Raw genomic sequence first — 13,891 nt, forward strand, 5'->3', positions numbered from 1 at the left:
AAAGCTGAATAAATTGGTCCATGAGTATAATGGAATATTACTCTTTTAAGAAATGCACATAAAAAATTCACAGACTTAAGGCATTTGAAGCTGGAAAGGGACTTTAGGCTTCATTTAGACCTGCCCCTTTGTTTTCTAGATGAGGAACTGAAGCCAAGAGAAGGGATTTGCCCAGAGTCATAGTGCTGTTAATTTTCAAAGGATTTAAACATCTTTCTAATTCCAAGTGTAGTACTCTCTTCATTACTCTATATATGGGAAGCATTAATGGATTGCAGCGGAGTGAAGGAAGTAGAACCAAGTAAACCGTACACAAATACAACAATGAAAAAGGAAGAAGAAAAAATGTGTTGTTGTGGGCAAGAAGAGTTCAGGAAATGTACCTTTTCCCTATCTTTATAGAGGTGGGACATTATGGTGTTTAATTTCAGACTTGGTGATGTGCAGGTTTTCCTGAAGTGCTTTTATCTTTTTTTCATTGTTATAAGGGATAACTTGCTTATAGGTGAGAAAAGTAAATTTGAAAATAAAAGTATTATTAAAAAATAAAAGAATATTTTAAAATAAAAAATAAAAGACTTCATGAGGTGAGAATAGCCTGCTTGATGGGGTAAGTATTTCAACCAAACACGAGCTTGAAAAAAAATCCTGTTTTTTAATTTATAAATAAATGTGTTCAATATTTTGAGCATCCTATATAGCCATCCTTGCTAATTATTTTGTTATTCTTCCTGCTTTTGTTTGAATTCTTATCACTTGCAATAGGACTTCTGCACTGGACTGACAAACAAATTCCTCTTTTCCCTGTCTCTGAGGGAGCTAATCCATTCAGACTATGCTCCTTAGATTGGTGAATGAATGAGTACAAATTTAACTAGCCCACTATGTCCAACTCCAAGCTTCAGACCAGACCATCAGCTCTGTAAACCACTTCTTGCTCTGGGCACAGTAATCAAATTATTACCATTGTTCCTGGTAAAATTATATCATTTGGCTTGTTTGTGGATCAGCTTACTGTTACTGTGACTCCTTGGATTCTCCTTAACCATTCCTGTACACATTTGTCTCACTTTTAAAAATTTTATCCCAAGACCTTAGTGTAAAGGATTGAAACTCTGAGTTGGTGCACTGGAATCAGACTACGGAGCACTTCAGGCTAATTACTGATTGGACAATGCTCTATTAGCATATGCTTGGAAAATGGCCCTTCTCACTATTTTATGCTAGCTTGATCTTTTGGTTTATACAGATAATTGTAGGAGGGATTAGGGGGCCAAGTTACTTTGGCTGTGGATGAGGAGAAAGGAGGTGGTGAAGAATTTTATTCCCTTTACTTCTCCCCACAAAGACCAAGGACTTTTGCTTATCCTGACTCCGGTTGATTCTAAGGCATCCAGGGTGCTAATTCGGACTTCACACCTTAGCCCAGTATCTGGAACAGAGAAGTATTTAATAAATAGTTTTTTTCATTTGTTTCATCATTGACATTCTTACCTTCATTTATAAAATAGCAACAAGAAGTTCCCAAAGTAGAACTAGGTTTTTTGTGTCAGAAAGGGATTTGTCTGAAGTTTGATTAATGCAAAAAGATTTAGAACTGGGATGTAGAGGCAGAATTGGAACATACGAGTCCAACCTCAGCTTCATCGTTTTGCAAAAGAGGAAAATGGGGCTCCCAAAAGATCATGTGATTATTCTACTGTTCTTTGTACCACCTCAATTAGAGTGGCAGGTTTTAGTTTGAAATAAAGTGGGGAAACTTATAATTAGAACTAGAGTGAGATGCTTCAGAAGATGGTGAGTTCCTCACTTACAGTTTTTGGGGTTTTTTAAAGCTCATATCTTTATGATTTATAAAGTATATTCACTTGATCTCCAAGACAACCTGGTGAGATAGGTAGTGCAAATAATTATTCTCATTTAACAAATGAGGAACCTAAGGCTTAGATTCATTTTGCCAAAGGTCACCATTTGGTACACCACTGTAGGTCCCTTGGCTTGAAATCTAATTATAAAAATTCATTTTATAGAGAAGGAAACAAGTCTGGAGGAGGAAAGTTGTTGTGTGAGCTAAGGTTCTAATGGGAGTCAGAAGCTCAGATTTTCTTGATCCCAGTATAGGATTCACTTTACCATGCTGCATCCATCTATTTCAAAGCAAGGAATGATTAGTGTACATTGAAATAGCAAGATTAGGTTTCTTATGGAAAGTAGAAAATGAAGAATTAATAGATTAGTCTGTACTCTCTGATTCCAGGTACTTTAATCTTAGCCTCTAGTAAGACATGATAAGCTCCCCACTACAGATCTTAACTAATGAATCCAAAGATCTGGAGGCAAAACCTTCCATCAGGACTATCAGACCAAATGTCCTTGTTAGCTGCCCCTTTTGGGAAATATACTTTTTGTAACTCCAAATTTTTCATCAGTCTGAGGCTGTAACTTGAAAGCTTTTATAACTGAATGGGAAAGCTATAACTAGGATGTGGTAGCCAAGAGCACCAGAATTTAATAGGTGCAAAATTTATCACTAAATTATCTTACGCTACCCCATACCTACATGGGTTATAGCTTTCTTAACATGTGCCTTTTGGTCCTTCAGGGTATCTGTCCGCCTCCCTAGGATTTTCAAGTATTCCAAATTTTCTTCCTCTGTAAGGCTGATGTGCTAAGTGTCTTAGATATCCTATGCTTGTAATACCTGCTTATAACTCTTGTCTTATGTGCCACATTTTCTAATTATAATTCTGCTGGCTGGAAGCATCTTAGTCTCAGTCTTGTTTTGCCAGACTTGATGAAATGTCTTATGTTCTTCTATCCATTAATTAATTCTTCCTCAGAATTTTTCAGACTCCCTCTACATTCTCCATATACATTGGCTGTCATGATTCTAAAAGTCTGGGAAAACATCTCCGTCTCGTTTTGGATAATCAAATGCCATTATTTTAATTCCTTTTCAACATCTCATTGTCTCTTAACATTGACAATAACATCTTGTGTTTCCAGTCCTTAAGACCTAAAACAAAAACTGTTTAAACTGGTTGTGGAGGACTGGGCTGTTGGACCAGGTCAAGCTAGGGAAATCCTAGCATAGCCCACTTTGGTCAAGTTTTTCCTTTTCCAATGACGGGACAGAGACCAAAGCATGAGTGTTTCTTGAGAACAGAACTTATCTACTGCAAAATTGTAAAATTACCCAGTGTAACTTCAAAGAAAAGAACTCTAGAATTATAGAACCTCAGCTCTGATACTGACTCTGCTACTTACCACAGCATGACTGGGTAAATCACTCTTCCTCTCAGGGTTTCAGTTTTCTCATATGTAAATGATTTAGTATTTTTTGACTTTCAATATATGGTCCTATGACATTTTAGAATGGGAGCCATATGATCTGTATGTAACTCACCATTTTGAGCTCTGTTGCTTTATTGTCTTTTAGTAAAGTCATTTTGAAAAATTGAGCCATTGGCTTTCTTAAGGCAATTATTTTTAAGGGCTCTATTTTAGGTGTGACATGATTAGGCAATGTTAGCATGATATAATAGGAAGCTGACTGGAACCTGGAAGACCTGAGTTTAAGCCCTACCCCAATGGGTATGTCACCCTGGGCAATCCCCTTAAAAGTTGGAGAAAGGTAGGCGTCCTTTGGTTTACTCATGGAGAGTACCTGTACCAATAAAATGCCAAGTATACTTCAAAATAATGTAGAACATATACACAGAATCATATTAGAGTTGCAAGAGACCTCAGGAAGCAGGCAGTAATTTGGAAGAGATTAATCCAGTTCCCCTCCCCACCTCAATTTATAGGTGAATAACTGAGGACCAGAGAAGTCATGAGTTTCACAAATAGAGGCAGAAATCTTTTATACTTGTTTCCTTATTCAAATGACAGCTCCTTGAGGGCAGGAACTATTTCCTTTCTGATATTTTTGGATCTCCAGCAGTAAGCATACCGTGGGTTCTTTGATCTCTCTTGGGAACTAGAAACCAGACTATATATATTGATTTTAGCATGTCTTTTGACTATCATTCTGCTGTTCTTTGTACCACATCTATTAGAATGGCAGATTTCAATTTGAAAAAAGGAGGGAAAATTTCCTTATAATTAGTAGAATGAGATGCCTCAGAAGGCAAGTTCTCCACTCCTAATAGATCTTCAAGCAAAGGATTCCCTGTTGAGAGACTCAGTGGAGCAGATTCTAAAAGAGCTCCTGGACCTCTCAGGTCCATTCTACATATATTCTCTCTCTCTCTCTCTCTCTCTCTCTCTCTCTCTCTCTCTCTCTCTCTCTCTCTCTCTCTCTCTCTCTCTCTCTCTCTCTCTCTCTCTCTCTCTCTCTCTCTCCTTTTGCACAATTAAATATTCACTATTGTTTCACAAATATAGCTTGTTTCTACACTTAGATTATGCCTTTTTCATCTTTGTGTCCCCTCAAGCCATAGTGGAATGCAGGGCTGGACATGGATGCTGAATTTCACTAATCAAATTCAACTCTTATCATTTTAAACCTCTACTCAGTTTCTCTCTATCCTTTCTTATGAGTTCCAGAAGCTTCATTTTGAGCAAGGGTGTAGACTTTTCCTTTTCAACCTTAGAGCCCCCTTCTCCCATTAGTGAATATCTCTAGGAACCTAAGTTTTGAGAAAGGGTACACTTAGACCAGCCATCCTTTCTCTGGACCCTCTGCCCCCTTCCTTGTTAGAAGGTGAATTCTCTGAAATCAAGGGCTGTTTTTTTGTTGGTGTCTGTATCCCTAGTGCTTAACAGGGCCTGAGGTGCAGAAGGCACCTAAAATGCTTTTTGACTCAAATTGCCTTAATCTTATTTTACACCTGTACTATTGCAATAGCCTGCTGATCTCCTTGCTTTGTTTCTTTCCTCATTCAAATCCATCCTCTCAGAAGCTAAAATGATTTTCCTAAAATGCAGGTATGATCCTTTTAATAAATCCCAGTAACACCCTGTTACTTTCAGAATCAAACATAAAAAAATTCTCTGGCATTTAAAATTTTCTTAATCTATCCCCTTCCTACTCTTTTGGTCTTCTTTATCTCCCTTCTCATCCTCTACAATCCATTAACATATGCCTTGTTGATCTTCTGTCTCTAGGTTCCCATGCCTTTTCACTGCCTTTCTTTTATGCCCAGAATGTTTGCCTTCCCTGCTTCTTTTTAAGATACAGCTCTGGAGCAGTGGATAGGACACTAGCCTTGAAGTCAGGAGCATCAGAGTTCAAATTCAGCCTCATATGTGGGATCTTGGGCAAGTTACTTAACACTGCCTCTCAAAAATCCCAACTAACCAAAAGATCTTACATTCTGCAGAAAGCCTTCCCTCCTCCTTGTCTCTCTCCTGCTACCATCTACCCCTTCTAGCCCACTCCCCAAGTTCCTTTGCTCTGAGATTACCTTCCCTGTACTCTGATTTGTCTGGCATGTGCATAGTTGTTTGCATTTGAATGTGATCCATTTGAAGATAATGGATTATTTATATGCCTTTTTATCCTCAGCTAAATGAATGCTTGCTGATCTCCCTGATTCTTCTAGTAAGTAATGACCTCCCCCTAGCCCTGAAACCACACTTTGTACAATATATGTACATAATACAATGTGTTTGGAACTAATCTAAGCCATGGCAGTTATATTTATCTCATAAATGCAAGACACCCCAATGTAGGAAGTACTGAACAAAAAATCCTGGAAGAGTAAGTGCTTTATTATTGCCTATGAATTATTACCCACTTTACTCCTATAAAATGCTTTAAAATCTAGAAACTGGCACAGTAGAGTTGTCAGAAATTTAGACCATAAACATTTAATGGCACCTTTGTTCTTTATTTTACCATGAGACCTGTTTGAGGTAATGGCTGGCTACCTATGCAAGGTTTGAGTTTCAGGGCTCTTCAAATGTTTCCAGGGGCCATCCAGAACCATGAAGAGCAGACTGCTATCTCTATGAGGATAAGCCCTAGGGATCTCAGCCATAGGGACAAATAAGATTCTTTACCCACATCTCTCTTCCTTGTTTGCCCCCTCAACCAATTATAATCCTCAGAGATCCCAAAGTGTAATTGTGGGAAGAGAGGTAACATAACACTTTATTACCCCACCAGTCACTGCCCAAGAACCCTTATGAAGCAAGGGAAAATAACATGTCAGAAATGAGACATTTCCTATCCAAAAAGGAAAAGCTGGAAAGCCTTTGGAGCTGCTACTGATTTCACACCTTTATACAAAAACCTTTTGATCTTATGCAGATTTGGAGATTGACAACTTTATTTGCAGCCTTCTTGAGGCTTCTGTTAGCTAGAGTAACTTTCAGTAAATCTTTTTTTTTTTTGGATGTATAAATTTGGGGGGTGAAATTAATTTTTCTCAGAATGGATTCTGATTTATTGAAAAAATCGTTCATTTAGATTTGTTTCCCAGTATAGTAAATAAATAGAACTCGATCAGTTTTTATCTTAAGAAATAGCAGGAATACAGTCATTTCCTCTATTATTCCTCCAATAGATAAGTTCCATGTAGAGTCATACTTTGTCTTATCTAAAGTTTGTACCTATCAAATTACTGAGCCCATAGTTCTCTGCATAGAGCAGATGTGTTTTAAAAATAAAAAGTGCTGAATGAATGATAAGGAAGGTATAACAGAAAATCATACAAGTAGAGGCAGGAAACATGAGTTTTAGTCTCAACTCCACTACTGACTTTGTATGAAATCCATGTCTGGGATTCTCTAATAGGAAAGAATTTAACTGGATAATCTGCCTCAGACTGCATATAATTCTGTGGTACATTTCTTGGGTGATTTGATTTGTATCAGACCCAGTTAGTAAAGGGGAAAGAGGTTATGATCTTCTTGAACCAAGAAAGTATGAATTTTCACTTGCCCTGAGATGTAGGAGAATTCAATAATGCTCTTCCTTCTTGACCAGTAAATGAGTCAAGTCCTGTGGTTGGGGGGAGGAGGAGGGGGACTGGATATTGTATGAGGTATCTCCAATAAAGGGGGGAAAGGCCAGACTTTGTTAACTCATGATTGAGATCCCCTTAGAGTTGGGGAAGTCCTTGTTTCTATCCTCACAGAAATTAGTTGCACCTACTGCTGTGTGCAGTAGTCAATACAGTGATCAACCATGACTGCCAAGGACCAGTGATGAAACATGGTACCCTCTTCCTGACTGAGGCATGTTAGAATCAAGGCGTGGCTTTTTTCTTTATTTGGGGAGGGGTGAAGAAAGAGATATCATTAGTGTTGCCTTTCCTCCAAAAAAAAAAAAAATCCAGTCATAAAAGCATTTTTTGAATTCACAGAAAAGTTCAGATTAAAAAAAACTGGACAGCTTTGAAAATAACATGTTCAAAGGTGTGTATTTAAAATATTTTAGTATTTTTTAAAAGCATGATATAAATAGAGGTTTGCAGTTTCACATATTCATATTCTCTGTGTGAAAATGTTTTCTCATCACCAACAAAATCCAACAGCAAGAGATACAAAGAGAAATTCCATTCAAAATAACTGTTGATAGTATAAAACATTTGGGAATCTATCTACCAAAGGAAAGTCAGGAATTATATGAGCAAAATTACAAAACACTTGCCACAAAAATAAAGTCAGATTTAAATATTTGGAAAGACATTGAGTGCTTTTGGATAGGCCGAGCGAACATAATAAAGATGACGATACTTCTTAAACTAATCTATTTATTTAGTGCTATACCAATCAGACTCCAAAGAAACTATTTTAATGACCTAGAAGAAAATAACAACAAAATTCATATGGAAGAACAAAAGGTCAAGAATTTCAAGGGAATTAATGAAAAAAAAAATCAAATAAAGGTGGCCTAGCTGTATCTGATCTAAAACTATATTATAAAGCAGCAGTCACCAAGATCATTTGGTATTGGCCGAGAAATAGACTAATTGAGTTAGGTTCACAGGACAAAATAGGGTACAACTATAGCAATCTAGTGTTTGATAAACCCAAAGATCCCAACTTTTGGGATAAGAATTCATTATTTGACAAAAACTTCTGGGAAAACTGGAAATTAGTATGGCAGAAATTAGATATGGACCCACACTTAACACCACATTCTAAGATAAGATCAAAATGGATCCATGATTTAGGCATAAAAAACGAGATCATAAATAAATTAGAGGAACAGGGGATAGTCTACCTCTCAGACTTGTGGAGAAGGAAGGAATTTGTGACCAAAGGAGAACTAGAGATCATTATTGATCACAAAATAGAAAATTTTGATTACATCAAATTAAAAAGCTTTTGTACAATCAAAACTAATGCAAACAAGATTAGAAGGGAAGTAACAAATTGGGAAAATATTTTTACTGTTAAAGGTTCTGATAAAGGCCTCATTTCCAAAATATGTAGAGAACTGACTCTATAAGAAATCTAACCATTTTCCAATTGATAAATGGTCAAAGGATATGAACAGACAATTTTCAGATGATGAAATTGATTCAACTATATCCACTCATATGAAAGTGTTTCAGATCACTACTGATCAGAGAAATGCAAATTAAGACAACTCTGAGATGCCACTACACACCTGTCAGGTTGGCTAAGATGACAGGAAAGAATGATGAATGTTGGAGGGGATGTGGGAACACTGGGACACTGATGCATTGTTGGTGGAGTTGTGAAAGAATCCAACTATTCTGGAAAACAATTTGGAACTATGCCCCAAAAGTTATCAAACTCTGCATACCCTTTGATCCAGCAGTGCTACTACTGGGGCTTATATCCCAAGGAAATACTAAAGAGGGGAAAGGGACCTGTATGTGCCAAAATGCAGCCCTTTTTGTAGTAGCTAGAAACTGGAAAATGAATGGATGCCTATCAATTGGAGAATGGTTGGGTAAATTATGGTATATGAATATTATGGAATATTATTGCTCTGTAAGAAATGACCAGCAGGAGGAATACAGAGAGGCTTGGAGAGACATCAACTGATGCTGAGTGAAACAAGCAGAACTAGGAGATCATTATATGCTTCAACAACAATACTGTATGATGATGTATTCTGATGGAAGTGGATATCTTCGACAAAGAGAAGATCTAATTCAATTCCAACTGATCAATGATGGACAGAATCAGCTACACCCAGAAAAGGAACACTGGGAAATGAGTGTAAACTGTATTTTTGGTTTTTTGTCCCACGTTATCTTTACCTTCTGAATCCAATTCTTCCTGTGCAACAAGAAATTCGGTTCTGCATAGATCTGCATCTGTATAGATACAATATATATTGTATCTAGGATATACTATAACATTTGACATGTATGGGACTTCCTGCATCTAGGGGAGGGGGTGGAGGGAAGGAGGGGAAAATTGGGAACACAAGTGAGTGCAAGTAATAATGTAAAAAATTACCCATGCAAATGTACTGTCAAAAAAAAAAGTTATAAAATTAATTTTAAAAATGAGAAAAAAATTTAAGAAAAAAAGAAAAAGAAAATGTTTTCTCATCTTTTGATCATTAAATTTGGAATAAAAAGATTTTGGCATTCTCATTAAAGAATTTTAAAAATGATTCTTAAGGTCCCTTTCTATTCTAAGATCCTTGAACCTTCCATTGTTTCTATGTAATTAACCCTAACCCCTCCTATTTCCCTCCTCTTTCCTACCTCAAGCTGTTGGAGGAAATCATAAATTTACATTTTCTGGATCTACTACAAATTCACATTCCTTATCTAACATCAGTTTAATACACATTTTTATAGGAAATTCCAACTCATCTTTTGTTCCCATCACTTTACTTATAGTATCTGTTCCAAATGTTCTCTCCTTTGTCCCTCCCTCTCCACCCTAGATTTTACTTCTGAACTGCTACTTCTTTGAGAGAGTTGGAGTTATCATGTATTTAGAGTTGAGAGGGACTCAGATGTCATCTGGTTAAGCACCTTGCCCAAGGTCACACACGATATGGTAAGGCAAGGATTCAAACTGTTGTATAACCAGTGCAACATGCCGCCAGATGCAGGTTTTCTCACTTCCCTTCATCTGTTGCTTTCATCTTTTCAATGTTTTCACATTCCTTCCTACTTCCTTCTGGTTTCGAAGTAATAGGTCTTCCTTGTTAATGAACACCCCTTAGCCAGGTAAATGTGATTGATTCCCTGTAAGATAGTCATGGAGCACTGCATGTGGAGGTTTGTGACTCCTTATTGGCTGAGATATCTTTCTGCCTGTGACCCTGGGTACATTTAGGAAATAACTGAATGAAAGGGGCAAGTGGCCATGTGGCAAAAATCCAACACTCCAACACATTCCTTGATGCTCAGTGCTTGCAATCTCAGATATTGCTGAAAGTAAACTTCTTAGGCACGATGATTTTCTTACTGATATCTTTGCTACTAAGTCCTTGACTGACATCCAATCTATATTATTTAATCAGTTAACAGTTGCTTTGATAAACATTTGTTCACTATTATCCATGGTTGTCTTTTTCATAATATCTTTTGAGGATAGGAACTAAATTTATCAAAATTTAGCTAACTTCTTTCCTCCCCTTTAGAATAACCAAGGGAAATTTTGTTTTGTTTTGTTTTGTTTTGTTTTAATCCAAATTCCTCAACAAGAGCTAAGCAACTTAATTGATTCTGTCATGTCTGAGTCTTGGACATATACCAATACTGTTTTTTTGGCAAGGATACCAGAGTCTACCCTTTCCTTCTTCAGTGGATTAAGGCAAACAAGTTAAGTTATTTGCCCAGAGTTTTCTGGGGCACAGCTTGTGTCTGAGGTCAGATTTGAACTCAGATCGTCCTGAATGTAGGCCCACCATTCTTTTCACTGAGCCTCTTGCAGACCATTAGCTCCCATCTATTCAATTGTCCTCTCTCTGTAAATAATTCTCTGATCTAACAATTGCCTATTAGATATCTCAAAGTGGATGTCATACAGACATCTTAAACTCATCAAGTCTAAAATGGAACTCATTATAATACTCAAAAAATTCCACTGGCTCCTTTGACTTCTGTAATCAAATGGCTCAAAAGGTTCTTCATGCCATAATCCCCTTCTACCTTTGTACTCCCTTTACATCTTAGACCTTTTCACATATTCTTTGATACAGTGATACTGGCTTCCTTGCTATTCCTTGGATAAGACACTCCCATCTCCCAACTCCAGCATTTTAATTGGCTGGTCCCCCATGACTGAAATGCTCTCCCTTCTCATCCCTGCCTCCTGAATTTCCTGGTTTCTTTAAGTCTTAGCTAAAATTCTACTTTCTGTAAGAATCTTTTTCCAGTCTTTTGATCACTTCCATTTATCTAGTGCGTAGGTAGTAGTTTACATGTTTTTTCCTTTATTAGACTATGATCTCCTGGAAAGCAAGGATTCCCCTCAGCCATCTTTTTTTGTATCCTCATGGCTTAGCATAGTTCCTAGAACATATTAGGCATTGAAACATGTTGATATTTTTAATTACATCTAAATTCTATGTCCTTTCTTGAGACCTTGCTTTTTTAAAGTACCCCTCTCATTCATATTCAATCATTCTCTCCTGCTTCACTACTCCCTACCCCAGTCTATTTTTTATTTTTTTATTTTTATAGTTTTTATTTACCAGATATTTGCATGGGTAATTTTATAGCAGTGACAATTGCCAAACCTTTTGTTCTAATTTTTACCCTCCTTCGCTCCCCCCCCCCATGGCAGGTTGACCAATACATGTTAAATATGTTAAAGTATAAATTAAATACAATATATGTATACATGTCCAAACAGTTGTTTTGCTGTATAAAAAGAGTCGGACTTTGAAATAGTGAACAATTAACCTGTGAAAGAAATCAAAAATGTAGGCAGACAAAAACAGAGGCATTGGGAATTCTATGTAGTGGTTCATAGTCATCTCCCAGAGTTCTTTCACTGGGTGTAGCTGGTTTAGTTCATTACTGCTTTAATGGAACTGATTTGGTTCATCTCATTGTTGAAGAGGGCCACGCCCATCAGAATTGATCATCATACAGTATTGTTGTTGAAATATACAACGATCTTCTGGTCCTGCTCATTTCACTCATCATCAGTTCATGTAAATCTCTCCAGGCCTTTCTGAAATCATCCTGCTGGTCATTTCTTTTTTTTTTTTTTTTTTTTTTTTTTTTTTTTTTTTACTTAATAATTTTTTATTATATATATATTTTTATAATATCCCTTGTATTCATTTTTCCAAATTATCCCCCCCTCCTTCTATTCCCTCCCCCCGATGACAGGCAATCCCATACATTTTACATGTGTTACAATATAGTCTAGATACAATACATGTGTGTGAATATCATTTTCTTGTTGCACAATAAACTTTAGAATCCGAAGGTACATGCAACCTGGGCAGACAGATATTAGTGCTAACAATTTACATTCACTTCCCAGTGTTTCTTCTCTGGGTGTAGCTACCTCTGTCCATCATTGATCAACTGGAAGTGAGTTGGATTTTCTTTATGTTGAAGATTTCCACTTCCATCAGAATACATCCTCATACAGTATTGTTGTTGAAGTGTACAGTGATCTTCTGGTTCTGCTCATTTCACTCAGCAACAGTTGATTTAAGTCTCTCCAGGCCTCTCTGTATTTCTCCTGCTGGTCATTTCTTACAGAGCAATAATATTCCATAACCTTCATATACCACAATTTACCCAACCATTCTCCAATTGATGGACATCCATTCATCCTCCAGTTTCTAGCTACTACAAAAAGAGCTGCCACAAACATTTTGGCACATACAGGTCCCTTTCCGCTCTTTAGTATTTCTTTGGGATATAATCCCAGTAGTAGCGCTGCTGGGTCAAAGGGCATGCACATTTTGATAACTTTTTGGGCATAATTCCAGATTGCTCTCCAGAATGGCTGGATTCTTTCACAACTCCACCCTGCTGGTCATTTCTTACAGAACAATAATATTCCATAATATTCATATACCACAATCTATTCAGCCAATCTCCAATTGATGGGCATCCTCTCAGTTTCCAGTTTCTGGCCACTACAAAGAGGGCTGCCATAAACATTTTGGCACATACAGGTCCCTTTCCCCTCTATAGTATTTCTTTGGGATATAAGCCCAATAGCAGCACGGCTGGATCAAAGGGTATGCACAGTTTGATAACTTTTTGAGCATAGTTCCAAATTGCTCTCCAGAATGGCTGGATCTATTCACAATTCCACCAACAATGTATCAGTGTCTCTGTTTTCCCACATCCCCTCCAACATTGCACACTATCTTTCCCTGTCATTCTAGCCAATCTGACAGGTGTGTAGCCCTACCCCAGTCTATAAGCATATTCAGATATACTCAATCCTAAAAAGCTTTCCTTTGGATCTGCTACTCTGTAAACCTATCATCCTGTGGCTTCTGTTTTCTGTACTAGTTATCTTCTTGATTACCTTTTACATCTTTTTTTTTTTCCAATCTGGTGTCTGTCCATACCACTCTACCAAAAGAGGTCTCTCAAAATTCACTCATGATCTTTAAAAAAAAAATCGTGTGTGTGTGTGTGTTCTTGATTCTTTCTTCTCTGGCTTTAATGCGACTATATTGTCATAATTCTCTTCTTGCTCTTTTAAGCATGCTCTCTCTGTCTCTTTCAATGACTACTTATACTCTTTTCCCTTTAAAAAAAAAAAAGGTGTTCTATTCTCTTCTCATTTGGTAATTCCATTCATTACCACTTTAGGTGATTTTTTTCTGATCAGCACCCTAATTTCTCTCTAGAACTCCAGTCCTATATTTGGCCTGAATGTTCTAATGGCATTTCTAACCCAATATTAAAACCTAATTCCAAAAAGGATATTAATATTTTTCTTTAAAACTTGATTTTTTTTCCTTTATTAAATGGCATTTCCCTTCTTGTTTAATATTAACATTATTATT

The sequence above is a fragment of the Sminthopsis crassicaudata genome, chromosome 2 (assembly GCF_048593235.1).
Source record: "Sminthopsis crassicaudata isolate SCR6 chromosome 2, ASM4859323v1, whole genome shotgun sequence".
Taxonomy (NCBI): Eukaryota; Metazoa; Chordata; class Mammalia; order Dasyuromorphia; family Dasyuridae; genus Sminthopsis; species Sminthopsis crassicaudata.